Source organism: Abramis brama (assembly GCF_963993115.1).
Source record: "Abramis brama genome assembly, chromosome: 23".
Lineage (NCBI taxonomy): Eukaryota > Metazoa > Chordata > Actinopteri > Cypriniformes > Leuciscidae > Abramis > Abramis brama.
The window spans coordinates 4,006,798-4,024,052 of NC_139985.1; positions in this window are offsets into that span (position 1 = coordinate 4,006,798).

Sequence of the window (17,255 nt, forward strand, 5' to 3'; positions counted from 1 at the left end):
CATCATTCATGGCCGTGTTTCTTTGCTCCATGCAGTTTGCTCTATTTGCTTTTAAACGTGTGGCGGAGACCTGGCTCGCACGCCCGAGTCCGATTATAACTTTATATTAGGATCCGAGGGGGAGTCAATTACAGCCAGTCCTGTTTTATAAATCAGGGTGAAAGGAGGAAGGAGGGGGAGCAAATAGCAGGGCCTTCTTAATGCAGATTTGTGAATCCTGACTTGTTTTATTGCTGTTTGAGTAAGTTTGCGGTTCATTTCCCATCAGCCCTCTGCTTTATTAATCAGCTCACGGCCATTCAATGTATACCGTCCCAGGAGTCGTGGAGGTTCTGTGTGGTGCTTTGCAGTTGTTGAGTGGGCAGAAAATGAAGGGGGACAGGGTGGACAAGCTCAGTTTATGACAAATTGACCTGGAAGGGAAATTTATCAAACGGCAAGAACTAGCAATGGACTTACAGTTGTAGCGAAATCAAGGAAAGACAGTCTCGCGTCCACCGACGTACAGTATGGAGCTGTTGGAAAAGAAAAAAAAGAGAGATCTTGCCTAACAAACTGCACAAGTGGTTGAAAACCACTAATGAAAAAGAACGTTTATACCGAAGTCTAATGATTAGCAGACTGATGGGGACAATTCCTCTTAATTCAACTGAAATGAGGACGGTAACACACTGCAACACACTGCAAACACTGTTGCAAGAACTCTGTTCTAAAACTGACTGAGCTGTCTATGCTCTATTGGAGAAAGAAAACCAACCTAAGCTAGTTTTCTGGTCTTAGCTGGTCTCTGGCTGGCCAGGATGGCTGGTTTTAGAGGGGTTTCGGGCACATTTCAGCCGTCAGTTGACCATCTGGCCAACTAGCTAAACCAGCCTAACACCAGCATGGAGAGGTTGAACAACCATCTTAAAACAGCTAAATCAGTTTTAAACTGGTTTGAGCTGTTTTTTGTAAACTGGAACCTATCAACAATTATTTTTTTATGTATAAACTCACTTAATTTTGATTAAAAAAAAAAATCTTTTCAGAAAACAAGATTTAAGCCTGGATTCACAGACAAGACTCAAGTCCAGTTCCAGACTAAAGTGTATGTTTGAGCTGTCTTAACTGAAAGCAACTTGCACTGGCAAATCTGCCATTCTTTTGGCTCAAGATGCACACCAGAAATGCCAGAAAAGGCACGTTTACTTAAATGTCCTAATTTAACTAAGGCCTAATCCTGGCTTAATCTAAGCCCTGTCTGTGAAACCAGGCCATTATGTCTTAACTGTTTTCCTTCTCCAGTAAATATATCTTGCTTCATGTCCTCAGAAGTGGGAAAGTCCTAGTTCCCAGTTTAGCTGTGGGTTTAACTGAAACACCCCCTCAAGTCAGAGTTGTGACTGGGAAACTCGGGGAAAGCGCAAAAACTCTGACTTCAGAATCCAATATGGCTGCTCAACACATCAACCATAGTGAAACAGTAGTAATATATGGTTTATTAGCACTTCTGTTTGTCTGTCTCAATAAACTCAGTGGTGCACACAGTGCTACTATCCAACCGCCTTTTGTGGACATGATACTTCAACAAAGGTTTGCCTGGATGCATCCATCTTAGTTTTCTGACTTGTGTACTGGAACACGGTCAACTCGGGTGTGATGTCATTCCCAACTATGACATCAATCCTCCGAGGTAAATTGAATGCAGCCCAAGAATGTTTAGAAATTTGTACTGGAAAACAAGTCTAAAATACTAAGAAAGTAATTTTTTTTTTTTTTTTTTTTTTTGCAGTGTTCGATTTTAACATTTGCATGTTTCTAAGCTAACAGAAGGATACTCTAAGAAGCACTAAAATATTGCATAATATATATATATATATATATATATATATATATATATATATATATATATATATATTTAATACAATATTCTAAATTGAATTAAACTAAACTATTTTATCAATTCTTTTCAGTTTTAAATGCATATTTATAATCAACATTTGTCTCACTGAACTGGTCCAAAGCCTTATTGTTTTTTTTTTTTTTTCCTGTAAGAAGGATACATGCCTTCGAGTTTAGCTGAAAGAAGGTACAGTATCTTTAAAGAAACATAAGCTGAAACTGAAAACTGTATCAGGAAATAGTCAGTACTGGTCAAGAATTAAAGACCTTCCAACCACCTTTGACAGAACCAGTTGTGGAAATGCCTTTTCTTAACATAGCCAAAACTATCCAATTAGTTGAAACTGGGCCTTTTTATGACATCTGTAAGAGTTAATATTTCTCATAACTGTCATTTACATTGACCCGAGTGGTCAAAGTTCATTAATCAGACTGACCGCCCCATAAATACCTCTCTGTCTCACTGTGAGCACGACCTGTCAATCTCACAGACTGACAGGTCAGTGACCCAATAGACCACAGACATTTTCATTTCCCACTGGAGATTAGGGAGTGGGACATTTAATTGCCCTCAAAGCGTTTACTGCACCGAGTAAACAGGCTCAGGCATTTACAGTGTGGTATCTTGACTTGTGTTTATGCCAAAAGTACTTTGCGTGTGCCCAAAGCAGTGAAAAACCCGACGAGGGAAGGACAGCGCCAACCATACAGACCCCAAATACTGCTCACGCTGAATAAAATTCTGCTTAGGTGAATAATATATTCAATTATTCACCCATCTTTCCATCCATCAGTCAAATGCCTGTGGTTTGGATGGAGAAGTGGACGATTATGGGTGGGTGTAAATACGGGCCCTGGTCCATAGTTTCGCTTTCACTGGATTTATAATGATGATCAGGGACCACATTTCACCTTCTACTAAATAGCAGATTCAATTTTAAAGTCAGCATCAAAACTGACTTAATTAACAAAAATGTTTGCTCTTATTATGCACAATTAATCAGTGCGCAATAATACAAATCTCTCTCTCTCTCTCTCTCTCTCTCTCTCTCTCTCTCTCTCTCTCTCTCTCTCTCTCTCTCTCTCTCTCAAAAAAATCCCTGTTTGGATTTAAATAGGCAAATACTTAAGAGTCAATGACTGGATCATTATTGCTGTGATTATTAGGTTATATGTTTGGCAACAGTTATTCTAACCCTAACTGAAGGAGTGTGTAGCTTTTCATTTCTTAAAAAACCATGTAGGAAGGACACACCATGGCCATATTCAAGGATGACAATGTCAAGATTCATCAGGCTGAAATTGAGAAAGAATGTTTGGGAGGGAGCCTGAAGAATCATTTTCACACATGAATTGGCACCTCTGAGTCCAGGCCTTAAATTCCTTGAAAGTCTTTGGGATAGTCTTTGACAATACAATATCTTGACCAAAAATGTATGTATCTCTTGATGAAAAATAAATGTGATGTTATTTCCAAGAAAGTACAATTTCAGACTTTCTACTTAAAAAATTCACAATGTGTTGCTTGCCGTATCTTTTATAAGTAATTGTGAAATTTACTAGCAATTTCTAAGTGAAAATGGTTTCTAAACTAAGTTTTATTAAAAGCCCATCTTGCCATCTTTTTTTTGCAATGCACTTGCATGCTTGTTCTGATGAATATGCTGTACTTGTCACTTTCAGTATAAATGCTTTAAAAACAAACATATTGAGAAATTATGATCACAAATATGCATAACATCTCTGTAAGGCCTGTATGTGTGTGTGTGTGTGCATGTGTATTTCACCTCTGGGGGGCCCGCGCCTCCTCCGCTATGCCATGGAAGTGGGATGAGCCATGGGGGCTCTTTTTCATTAACGTGAGTGACAGAACGCGAGTATGTGTGGCGAGTAGAACATCAGGTGCTCTTCGCCACTCCATTCAGCAGAGCTGTTGATACGGGCCAACATGACGGGTGTGACGGTGAAGTGAGGGTGGGGGGCGTCACATTCTGACCCCCTCATTCCCCACGTAACTCATTTTCTTGTTGCGCTTGGCAGGGTTTCAGACATCAGACCACAATTAGTGAACTAATGCGATGGAGCATTCATTATAGCGTTCTATATGGATTGCATCGTACTGATAACATTGTTTTGGCATCGATTCCAACCTCATGATGAAAGAGAGCAATGGAGATACACTTATCTGATGTGTTGTTTGCCGTTTTCAACATGGCTCAATGCAGAACGTGGAACTTTCAAGCAGCTGCTGGTAAATTTGGAGGGCATCTTATTTCACCTCACCTTCAAGTTCAGTGCATCTACTGCGCTGAGCCAGAAGCATGTCTTGCTGATATCAGATCTTGGCCATGTGGTCTCGCTTCTCATCGCATCTGCTTCAGATTGTCCATTCCCGCCAAATCCCATTCTGGGCACAGGAGATCATGTAAAGAGAAAAGATGTGACTGTGTGTTTGTTTTCGGTTTGCAACAATGACATTCAGTATAGTGTTTCTTCAGTTCACATGGTAAAGCATGTTGCAAACAAAAGTTTGAAAATTGCTGAATGGAAACATCAGGATGCAAATACATTTTTTAAAAATGAGCATCAAAAACTTTGATATGCACACAAACATATTTATCAAATAAATTGTGCATCAACAAATCTGTTATCATTCCCATTCATTTCAGTTCTGTCACATGATCCACCAGGAAATTATACAACCTGCTAAGATTTTTTATTGTTTTGAAAGAAATCTCATATGCTCACCAAGGCTGCATTTATTTGATCAAAAAATACTTTAACAATCTTATAATTTTTTTCTTATATAGTTTTATATAGTTTACAGAATATATGCAAAAAAATATTAAGCAGCAAAACTGTCTTCAACATTGATAATAATAAGAAATGTTTCTTGAGCAGCAAATCAGCATATTAGAATGACTTCTGAAGGATCATGTGACACTGAAGACTGGAGTAATGATGCTGAAAATTCAGCTTTGCATTAATATATTCAAATAAAAACATTTCTAATAATAATATTTCACAATTCTACCGTTTTTACAGTATTTTTGATCAAATAAATGCAGCCTTGGTAAGCAGATGAGACAAAACATCTACTAAAATAAAGCTATACTATAAAAAATTGCAATTAAATTTCTATTTTGCATGCAACATTTTAATTTCATTACTTTTGAATGGTCCGCCAACTGGACGAGCACCAAACCAGCACTAACCAGCATGAGAGTTCTTGCTTGTCTAAGCTGTTCTATTGCTCTTTGCTCACAGTCCTCATCGAGTCTGCAGATGTCTGAGGGTACAAACCTTTCCTCTCTTTACACACCCCAACTTTATCAGACCAGAGATTTGAGGGGTGATCCATTTGGCATGACATGTGAAGGCCTCTCGAGCAGAGGACCAAGACGAACGAACACATTGTTTCTAACACTATTTTTACAGGATACGCTGCCTGACACATGTGCGGCTAAACGATTCTCTACCGCGGAGTAATGATGCTCGCTGTGTCAAGATTTAGTCAGCTGCGTCTGACCCCAGAAAACAATAAAAGCAGAACTGATGAGCTAATAGATCAGGTCAGGTAAGAGCTGGCCAACAGAGCGCAGGGCTTCTTCCTCTCTCTCTCCGGTCCTCCGACCGGGCGCTTGGCGCGAGACCGGCCTCACAGCTGGTTATCGTTAATGTCTCGGCATGCATGACCACCTGTTATCAATAAACTCTTGCGCTCTCTCCCTTTTTCTCAGCTCGGTCTGTCTGCAGCGCTGGCTCATCCCAGGGAGTTAAAAACACCCCTTTGCTCTCCAAGGGACCACATTCCTCCCTGTACGTGGGAATTAATCATGTGAAAAGTTGTAAGCCAATACACATTAGTTTATGCTTGATGAGCAGGCAAATGTATTGCCGTCGCTGCGTGTGGACGTAAAGACCCACGGGATGGAGGCTGTTGTGAAAGACAAACTCGCTCTTGTAAGGAATGAAAGATAAACGGCATCAAGACGGCTGGAAAGAGAGATGGGCTTTTCCTAAACCTCATCCCAGTGGACTTCCTCATCATCCTAATGGCAGATGCAAAAAACGCTTTTTTGAATTACTGTCGTCATTAAGAATGGCTGAATTTGGTGGATTAGATAATCGGTTTATCTGTTTTCGAAGTTTTCAGAGTTAACACCAAGATGGTTTGCATCCTGAAACACTTGTAGCGTTTAGCTAAATCGAGAAGGGCGTCCGTTGCAATAAACCAACACATGTTTCTGTGCAATGCTGTGTGGCTCATCATAATGAATGGAAAAACATCTGCATTTAATGGCCATTCATGGAACCCCAGCGTTTAAATCTCGATTTGATTACACGCTTTTCATATCCTCAAATATTTAGTTTATTTGACAATCAATAAGAAGAGGGCAGTTTCATCATAGTTCATTAATTTGCTTCTGTTTAAAGTTGGGTTTGTTTAGATGTCAATGAGAATCTGGCTGTTGCACTTGTGCTCTGATACCGGCGGTGACGTGCTTCCATAAACGGCCCCTTGAGCGACGACGTTCTGATTTGTAAACTGTTGAAGCTCTAAACACTGTTGAGGAACTTAGGGCTGTGGCAATGAAATCAACTGTTAATGAGCATCAGGAGAACCAGAGTCAAGTGCTTATGGAGGTGTTTATGTTCGTAGACATGAATGGAAACTTCAAAGTAAAGAACCTTCAAACAACCTGCACTGGTGCTTAAAAAATATCCAGAAACTAATATTCTCATGTGCAAAATCATCAAGAACTCCCTCTCCAAAAAGGCATATAGCCAACCCTCAAGAACACTAGACAAGAAAAAGCCTAAGGGTATACATGACAACAATGTACTAAAAACGGAAATGTTTTTCCTTTGCATTTTTCGCGTACAGACGACAACGCTGTCAAAATGATCGGCAAAAACGTCTAAAAACGCTGTATTATGCTGCCAGGCCAGTAGTTGGCGGTCACTTTCACAAATTCACGTTTTTGATGTTTACATGGAGACGATAACGGTCTCTTTTTCAAATACTTGCACTTTCAAACCCCTTTTCAAAAGCTTGTGTTTGCAGGCCCCCAAAACGCCATCGTCGTGTAAATGAACAGCCAAAGTGCTTTTTTTTTTTTTTTAGGCCCCTAAGAGTCTTTGAGGAAGCTACACTTTCCCCATTAACCGCAATTATTTGACATTCTTCAAACATCAGCAAGCAGCGTTTCTCTCTAGGGTTTCTGGGATTGATTCACATCTATCACCACCAGTTTCCATTTTTGGATTTCTGGGAACATGTCCTGCTTAATCTAAGCAGATATTGTAGCTATTGCATATTGTAGCAGAATTGCATTATCTTGGAAGCCTCCGAAGAAGACTCCCAGTTGTGTTTGATTGGAAGATTCAGTGTTTTTCCTCAAGCTTAAGTCAAACTCTCTCCTATAGTTTTTTTCTCCCAGAAATAGCAACTATTCTTTTTATATGTGGTGGTTAATAAAGGCTTTTCTTAGATTAATGTTTTTATATTCACCACTGATTATTGCCTGATGAAATAGATTGGAGTTTTTATAGGATCAAGAAAAAGTTTGACAGATACTGTCATGAAGAAATGAGGGCACCGTTCACTGAGTCCAGCTCACTGTAAACTCTCACTGTTAAATCAAGCACATGGGAATTCAGCTGTACATTACTTCAACAGTTTGAGTCTTAAATTAGAACCTGAGGAGAATGTAAGCCAAACAAAAATGAATGAATACAGTCAATGCAGTATTTCTATTCCTAGAAATGGTATGCCATGAAAATGCCTTCAATACTGTGTTGCAAAAATCACAAATGAGACATTTTTAATATCTTAATTGTTTCTTCTAGACAGCAATGAGTTCTAATTGAGAGTAAATCATTTTAAATATGTCTCCTCCAAACTTTAAGAGATCTTAACTCTGTTCTAATTTCCTAAGATACTAAAGCCTGCAATCAATGCTATTTTATTAAAATATTGCTATTTATCATGTATGTATTATATTACATGTATAATATATGTATGTTTATTAAAACTTGTTCTTGATTCTATAAAAAAATGAATATAAATATAAAATGAATATGAATATAAAAAATTGCTCACGTACAGTAAAACTTTGATGGGACAAGCTATTTTAATATATAAAAATGTATCATAAATTGCAATTTGACAAAATGATGCATACATATATGTAAATACACACACACACACACACACACACACACACACACACACACACACACACACATACGTACATGTATATATATATATATATATAATCATTTTTTATAAACTTGTTCTATCCTATAAATACTCAGTTGTGAATATAAGAACATTAATCTAATAAAATCCTTTATAAACCAAATATGAACTAGTAAACAGTTATGTATAATTTTTATATACTGCACATCGACGTGTTCTGAGCTATGAAAGAGAAACCTCAGCAATGGGTTTCTCATTCTGGCTTTCCCTCTTGCCTCTATTTTCTCTAGCACACTGACAGTGCGTCATGCTCACCTTAGCAGCTTGAAAAGACAGAAGAATCCCAGCTGAGATAAGGCAGATACTGGCCTGCTAGGGGTAAACTAACAGATAGCGGTAAACAATGTACAGTGTCTTCGGCCCCTGCTCCAGGCCCAGGTGAGGCCGTCCTCTGCCCCTGCAGGTGATCTTGATAAGAGGATTAGTTTATAAAACATCTCCCCAACAGCTGTGCAAGACACTTGGCACAAAAATGCTGCACTTATTCATCAACACTAAGGGTATGATGATGAATTGGCTCTTAACTTTGCCACGGGCCATGAGGAAGTATAAAAGCTGGATCTGAATTTAGGGAAGATGTTAAAGGAAGACAGTTAATCACTTTTAAATGAAAAGCACATAATATAATTTAAAGTATGTGAACTCTAACTCTAATTTGAACCAAATACAGGCACAAAATTAGGTATATATATATATATATATATATATATATATATATATATACAGGTCTATCTATCTATCTATCTATCTATCTATCTATCTATCTATCTATCTATCTATCTATCTATCTATCTATCTATCTATCTATCTATCTATCTATCTATCTATCTATCTATCTATCTATCTTGGGACCAACAGCATGTAGGTCTAGGAACGTGACTGGATTTCTCTTGTACTGTTTAATTCTACTAGAACTAGTCGAAACAAAAGACTATTTAAATGTTTTACAGGGTGGAGATCTCCTCAAACATGGAGTTTGAAATGTGTTCGTGACTTTCAACTTCACAAACAACATTCTCTGTCTGCTTAAAACACTCTTGGGATTTTCTAACTTCACGACAACATCAGTGACGCTGTACTTGCCTTGTGAATGTGTTTTTTTTCTCTTCCTTATAAGCAGTACACACTTTTTGGAATAATTATGCTGACGAGGTGCCTGAAACATTCCAGTTTTAATAAAGCACAGCTCTGCTGAGATGTGAGCAAAACATTCAGAGTGACAAAAGCGTCTCGATGGCAAACTCAAATCATACAGACACACGCACAGAACCCGGCACGATTAAATCTTTAATCAGAACAGGATGAGCCATGAGGAAGGCAGAGCGGGTGTGAGGGTCCAGACCGACAGATGTGGGATCCAGTTCGGATCAATAGAGGAAACTGTCTCTCCCCACAAATCATTTAGCTAAAGGTATTCAAAATCTCCCTTTCGATGAGGGTATTTTAGATATTTGCATGTTTTTACCTTTTTTTCCCGACATCAACCAGTCCAAGATGGAAAGCGACGTGACTTTAAATGCTCTGATCTGAAGTCGTGATCTGAATCTCAGATCTCTGAAGACTTTAAATGCTCTGATTGAATCCACATTTTCAGCATCTTGTCTTTTAAGGCGTAGCTGCTTTTCTATTCAAATTATATATTCAAGAAGTGTTTTTGAAGGTAGTTGCCTTTCTGGAGTCGACGTTTTTTCATTTGACTATGACAAAATGTGTGGCTTCAGTAATAAGTGATGCGGTGAATGATTCTGACCCGAGAGCTCAGTGCACATGGTTCCTAATGTAAATCCCCATGAACATTGCATCAACTGAGACCAAACACGCTGACAGTCTGACTGATGAATTATACACCAGCAAAACACATTATAAGATTGCTCTGTAAATAGAAAAACAAGAATCAATCCAGAGCACAGGCCTATTTGTTAAGAACGGCACGCCACACCATTATGCAACACGTATGTAAGGAAAACCATCAACAGTGACTGGAGTTCTTACGCCAAGAAACATCACACAATTTTAGGGTGAATCCCATCTGTCAAGAACATGTTTGGGTCATATTTCACCCAAAATCAATATATTTTTTTGATGGATGGATGGATGGATGGATGGATGGATGGATTGGGATTGGGATTGGGATTGGGATTGGATGGATGGATTGGAATTGGAATTGGATTAGATGAATGGATGGATTGGGATTGGGATTGGGATTAGGATTAGGATTAGGATTAGGATTAGGATTAGGATTAGGATTGGATGGATGGATGGATGGATGGATGAATGGGCGGATGGATGGATGGATGGGCTACAAACAAGATTTCAGAGTGATTCTCATGAAAATATGTCCAGGTCACATTTCAATCCAAAGCCTGACCTGTAGAAAAGTGGTAGTTAGAGGGAAAATAAATCACCAATTCAGGTTTTCATTCCTGCTTCTATCAAAGCCTGGTACTTTAAAAAGAGCTGTACATAATCACAGGTTCAATAATGAGACCACACACACTGAGACGCACAATTTCATTTGTTGTCGGTCTATGAAAACAAATGTAGAGTGTGCAAATAGCAAAAAATTTGCCAATTACAGTAGCATCTCAATCATCATCTAAGCAGTGTTAAAAACAGCCTCATTATCCAGATGTATCACTAGTAACTTCAAAGTGAACAACCATCTTGTTTAGTCTTTGCAATTGTGCACATTAGCTAAATTATATAGCTTATTAGTTGATCTACGGTGTTTATTTCACATGATAACAGGCGATTTTGTGTTTTAATTATAACATGAAGCTTTCCGCTGTAATCATGTGTTTTAGTGTACAACTTGACATGTGAAAGCCAGCTGTTCAAATACTAAATAACAGCTGGTGTTGAAATGCTAAAGTGAGAATATTATTTAGCTCGCTGATCCAAGATGATTCCAAAAACCTTTTGGATCTAAAGATCCAAAATCATTTCAACCCCTGGCTCAGCTGTTGAATGAGGGTTTTAGTGTAAGGACACTGTAAACTTTGCTTAAAGCTCTCTGTGGGGAGTGAAACATACCGATGTAATCAGGGAGCTTTGAACATCTACTCTTCCTTTTGAAATGTATGAAACAGTCAAAACACGGGCTTACGGCAAACTAAGTATATTGTATTCACTGACACGATTCAGACTTTCCAAAAAGTATTGAAATTGCCCATTGTGATTGCTTTCTGTGCCTTTTTACACTTGATAAAATTCCATTTTTTTATTAATAGATTGGGTAAATATTTAGATCATTAATCCTAAAATAAGATATAAGAGGAATTTAACTTCCTTTTGCAATGATAGCTCAATCAAATCCCTTTTAAATAGTGTCACATTTTATGTCACACTTCCAGTTCTATTCCAGTTCCAGTCAATTTTTTTTTTTTTTTTTTTTTTTGATGAGTTTTTGGTAAAATGCCTGAAATAGGGTCTGTGAACACAAGCTCAAAATATTATTTTATGCAATAATCCAAAAGCCAATGAAAAAATCCTATAGGGTTTTTGTTGAGGGAATCAGGGTGATGCAGCGCTCTACTGGTACAGTAGAAAACCAGCAAGAACAAAAATGGTCATGTAAAAATAATTACGACTGTTGTGGGTGCACAAAACCTTGACTAACCGGACCTCAGGGAATAAAATGTACTGGTTACTGGACTGAATTCTCAGTAAAACATGCAGGGATGCTACATTACGAACAAGGGCTGATGGTTCATGCACCCGAGCGGCTCTGTGTTTTTGAGGAAAGACAGATGCATTTCTGTAACCATGACTTCCATACAGTAAAAGTTTTCCCTAAAGTGTTTTGAGGGCATGCGAGGTTTAATATCGCAGGGATGCTTTCACATTTTTGCTGAGAATTGAACATGAACTTGTCCCGGGACACAACATCAGTCTGAATTCTCCCCATTACGTTTTAGAGCCCAATCTTAAGTGCAAAATGTAATCTGGAGTCAGTCTCTTTTACGCAGACTGTAATAAAAACACAGCCGTGGCTTAATGCCCACCGTCTTCGTAAAGCAGGATATTGCTGAGCTCCGAGTCTCTGGAACACCTCAACGTTCAGTTTATATGGGCCTGTGTGCTTTCGTGCCGGAGGGGTTGATGGCTGAGCGGTGTGAGTGTCATGGTACAAATCATGACAACAGCTACGCAGTCTAAGATACTTGGTATTTATTGTCGTCTATAAAAGCGACTTGATGGGATTTTTAAAGCTTTTATTGACTTCTCCACATACAGAGACGACCCTCGTGGAAATGTTTGTCTGCTGGGATCTGGAATGTTCTCTGGGCTCTGCTTCGCACACCAGGGGGCATGTCTCATAAGACACCTTATCCTTATTCCGTCCACTGCATCTACAAAGCAGACATCTCATCAAGGTAAACCCCTTAAGAACTTCTGCTGTGTCCTGGATATAGTTTCTCCTGCCCTGTGGAAGTTTTGGATTAAAGTATAAATAAATATGAGCTGGAATGTTCGTTTGGACTGTCAAATTAAATTCCTTTTTTTCCCACTGAGCTTAAAATGACACTGAAATCTCACAAACTCGACCTCTGAAAACATCTCAAAGGTTGTGTTGAAAATCTCAGAGCATGTCATAAATTGGTTTGTCTTTTTTATAAAATGCACTAATTTGAAATCAATTTGAAATGTGTTTGATAGATGAAATCCAGTAAATAATCACTTAGAAACCATCCAGAACATCTTAGCAACCTCATAGGAACACCATGAAAACCTCTATGTGCCTCAACTTCCTTAAAGCCTACTAGAACACACTAGTAACCACAAAGCAACACCCTAGCAACTTTCTTAAAGCCTTAAAGAACACCCTAGTAACCCCATAACACCATGAAAACCACCTACAACACCCTAGCAACCACATAGCAACTTCCTTAAAGCCTACTAAAACATCCTAGTAACCACATAGCAACACCATGAAAACCACCTAAAACAACCCTAGCAACCACATAGAAACTTAAAGCCTACTAGAACACCCTAGTAACCACATAGCAACACCATAAAAACAACCTAAAACACCCTAACAACCTCACAGAAACTTAATTTAAGCCTACTTGAACATCCTAGTAACCACATAGCAACACCCTAGCAACTTCATTAAAGCCTTAAAGAACACCCTAGCAACAAGATAGCAACATCCTAGCAACTTCCTTAAAGCCTACTAGAACACCCTAGCAACAACATAGCAACACCCTAGCAATTTCATTAAAGCCTTAAAGAACACCCTAGCAACAACATATCAACATCCTAGCAACTTCCTTAAAGCCTACTAGAACACCCTAGCAACAACATAGCTACATCCTAGCAACTTCATTAAAGCCTACTAGAACACCCTAGTAACCACATAGCAACACCCTAGCAACTCCATTAAAGCCTTAAAGAACACCCTAGCAACAACATAGCAACATCCTAGCAACTTCCTTAAAGCCTACTAGAACACCCTAGCAACAACATAGCAACATCCTAGCAACTTCCTTAAAGCCTACTAGAACACCCTAGTAACTGCATAGCAACACCATGAAAACCATCTACAACACCCTAGCAACCTCAGAAACTTCCTAAAAACCTAATAGAACACATTGAAATCAATATAGAATACCCTAGCAACCACATAGCAACACCATGAAAGCTATCTAGGACACCCTAGCAACTGTATAGCAATGCACTGAAAACTACCTCATATACCCTAGTTACCGCATAGCAACACCCTGAAAATCACATAGAACTCCTTAGCAACCACATAGCAATGCCTTGGCAACACAGCATCACACCTGAAACATCATAAATGTAAAAATCTAGTACTTGTCACATGAATAGCATCAGGGTTTTAGCTTCAGCTAAATCATTTGGTATTTTACCTTGAGTTAAGCTGCTTCAACTCCAACTATTCTGCTGACAAACACTGTGCCAAAACTGACAGGTAGAGCACAGAGACATGGAATATTACAGTATGCTATATGATCCATGCCATGATCCCTGTCTATCAGTCATGTTGACCTGTGACGGATTACTCTGTCATTTGGGACTACACTCTTCACAGTGTGATTGGCAATGGTACCTGACTTTATTCTTTCTGCATCTGTTTCTAATTGTATCAGAATAACCGAAGAGAGAAGAACAAGCGTCCCTCTGGAAACTTGAAGCTCCCGGGGTCATCTTTCTACTAATATCCTGCACGAGATGCAATTCATCCATAAGTCAAGTGTGTTTAACAGAAAGCGCGTTGAAATATGTGGACATCATTCCTCTGAAAACTAGGCTGGATATAGAAATGAAATCATTCTAATATGCTGATTTGCTGCTCAAGAAACATTTCTTATTATCAATGGTGAAAACAGTTGTGCTGCTTAATATTTTTGTGGATACTGTGATAATTTTTGTTCAGGATGAATATAGAAATATATTTGAAAATTTGCTGAGGCAAGGAATGACCTTGTGTAGGTTGCTAATGTTAGCATTCCCTAGCTAGGATTAACGATGACTTTTAAAAAATAAAAATGAAATATCAACTTTACAACTACGGTGGTAAACATCTTGAAATGATAAAATGCCTCTTAGTTTGGGGAGCAACATTTATCCGTTTAAACATTTCCAATATATATGTCAAAGGTTGTGCGTCCAATCAAATTCTACAGCATTTTAGTGCAAATTCATCTATCAAAATAGTCAAATTAGATGTCAAAACTATGTAAGGTTAAAGAAAATAATACCAAGACTACATCAAATAAAATTTAAAGGGATAGTTCACCCAAAAATGAAAGTTCTGTCATCATTTACTCACCCTCAAGTTGTTCCAAACCTGTACACTGTAAATCTTAATAAGTTGAGACTACTCAAATGATTTAAGATAATGATTCCCTCAGTTCAATTGAGTAGGCCTAATGGGGAAATTGACAACTCAATTAAACTGAGTTGACCTAACGTGGATTTTTCATTGCATTAACTTAAATGTTTGAGTACAGATAACTTAAAAGGCAAATAGACTAAACTCACACTTTCCAGTTCCTATTTTTTTGTTTACTTGTATTAAATAATTTATAAATCATTAAAACAAGTTTTGTTTATCACATCAACAGCTTTATTAGGGTTACACTATGAATTTCTTTCTTCAGCTGAACACAAAAGAAGATATTTTAAAGAACATGGGTAACTAAACAGTTGATGGACCCCATTGACTTTCATAATATGGAAAAAAATACTGTGGAAGTCAACTGGGCCTAACTGTTTGGTAATCAAAATACTTTCTTTTGTGTTCAGCTAAAGAAGAAAAACTCATACAGGTTTGGAACAACTTGCAGTGTGCAATGTAGTAGTGCCACAGAGCCAAACAAAAAAGAATAAATGTTTGTTGGTGGTCAACCAACCCTATACGAGATTTGTCCATTAATTGATCAAGTCGTTTCATAAATAAACTCTTGGTCTCACTTCCCGTCCCAAAGCATCACTTTCATTGAGCGCACAGCAAAAACACATTTGTTTGCAAGGAGGAAAAAGCCCCGCTGTTCTACACGGAGTACTGCTGATAATGATTAGCTGATTCTGAAACCAATTCTGAACAATACAAGTTCAGAGGAGTCACTTAAGTGATGTGGGAAGGAAAGTGTTTTCGCGACCGTGTGGAGGAAACATTCCAAGACAATGAAGTCTGGATTGGAAAAAGACGATGGAGGCGTGTGGAGCTCAGCGAGACTGGTGCGATGGGCCGGGGCGCACATTCCATGGCATCTTGCGTGTCTTCGCCGTGTGACCGCTGGACCGCTGCACTAATTCGCGGTTGGGATTCATTAATGCGACCGGCCAGACAGTCATCGCCTTGATGATTGGTCGCATCATCGCTGATGGGAAATTATGCAGTTCAACCTGATTGTTTGAGAAAGAAACCTTTCTCACGGTTATGAGGAATAACAAGTCATGACCTAAAATTCTTCTTAAAAATCATAAAAATTTATCCTGCTGCCGATGAAAAGACAAGTAGTTTAACTGCCAATCATTTGGTTTTTTGGCAAAACATGGAAATCGAAGTGAAATAATGAACTTACTGAACTCCAGCAAAGCAACGAAGCACTAGAGCATCATGGGTACACGTATGGCACTCTTTTCTCATTCTCTGTTCCTGTTCACTACACATTTGTGTTTAATTTGATGGCAAGGGGAGAGAGGAACAGCTTGATGAATGAGGCTACAGTCTCTGTCATCGCTCAAGACGAGGCTGGTGTAGTCCTCACAATGGACTCATTTTCCTAATAATTTCCAGTCCCTCGTAAAGACAGAGATTGGGAAAAACACCCAAGAATGGGAAAATAATCCACCATAGCTGATTAGCGTTTAAAAGGCACTCTGATGGCCTGACACAGGTCAACACGGCCATTCCAGACGCAGTCCTTTCAGATGCTGAGGCCAATTTCAACCTAGGTTTAATGGAGAAATTGGAACATGTATCCCATAATGTAAACCAAATAGTCAAGCTCAATGGTTCTCAACTGGTGGGTCATGACCCAAAAGTGGACCACAGGTCTCTTTTGAGGAGAAAAAAACAATGCTAAATCCAAATGATAAAATGCCTCTTAGTTTGGGGAGCAACATTTATCCGTTTAAACATTTCCAATATATATGTCAAAGGTTGTGCGTCCAATCAGATTCTACAGCATTTTAGTGCAAATTCATCTATCAAAATAGTCAAATTAGATGTCAAAACTATGTAAGGTTCAAGAAAATAATACCAAGACTACATCAAAAAATAAATAAATGGATAGTTCACCCAAAAATGAAAGTTCTGTCATCATTTACTCACCCTCAAGTTGTTCCAAACCTGTACACTGTAAATCTTAATAAGTTGAGACTACTCAAATGATTTAAGATAAGTGATTCCCTCAGTTCAATTGAGTAATGGGGAAATTGACAACTCAATTAAACTGAGTTGACCTAACGTGGATTTTTCATTGCATTAACTTAAATGTTTGAGTACAGATAACTTAAAAGGCAAATAGTCTAAACTCATACTTTCCAGTTCCTATTTTTTTGTTTACTTGTATTAAATAATTTATAAATCATTAAAACAAGTTTTGTTTATCACATCAACAGCTTTATTAGGGTT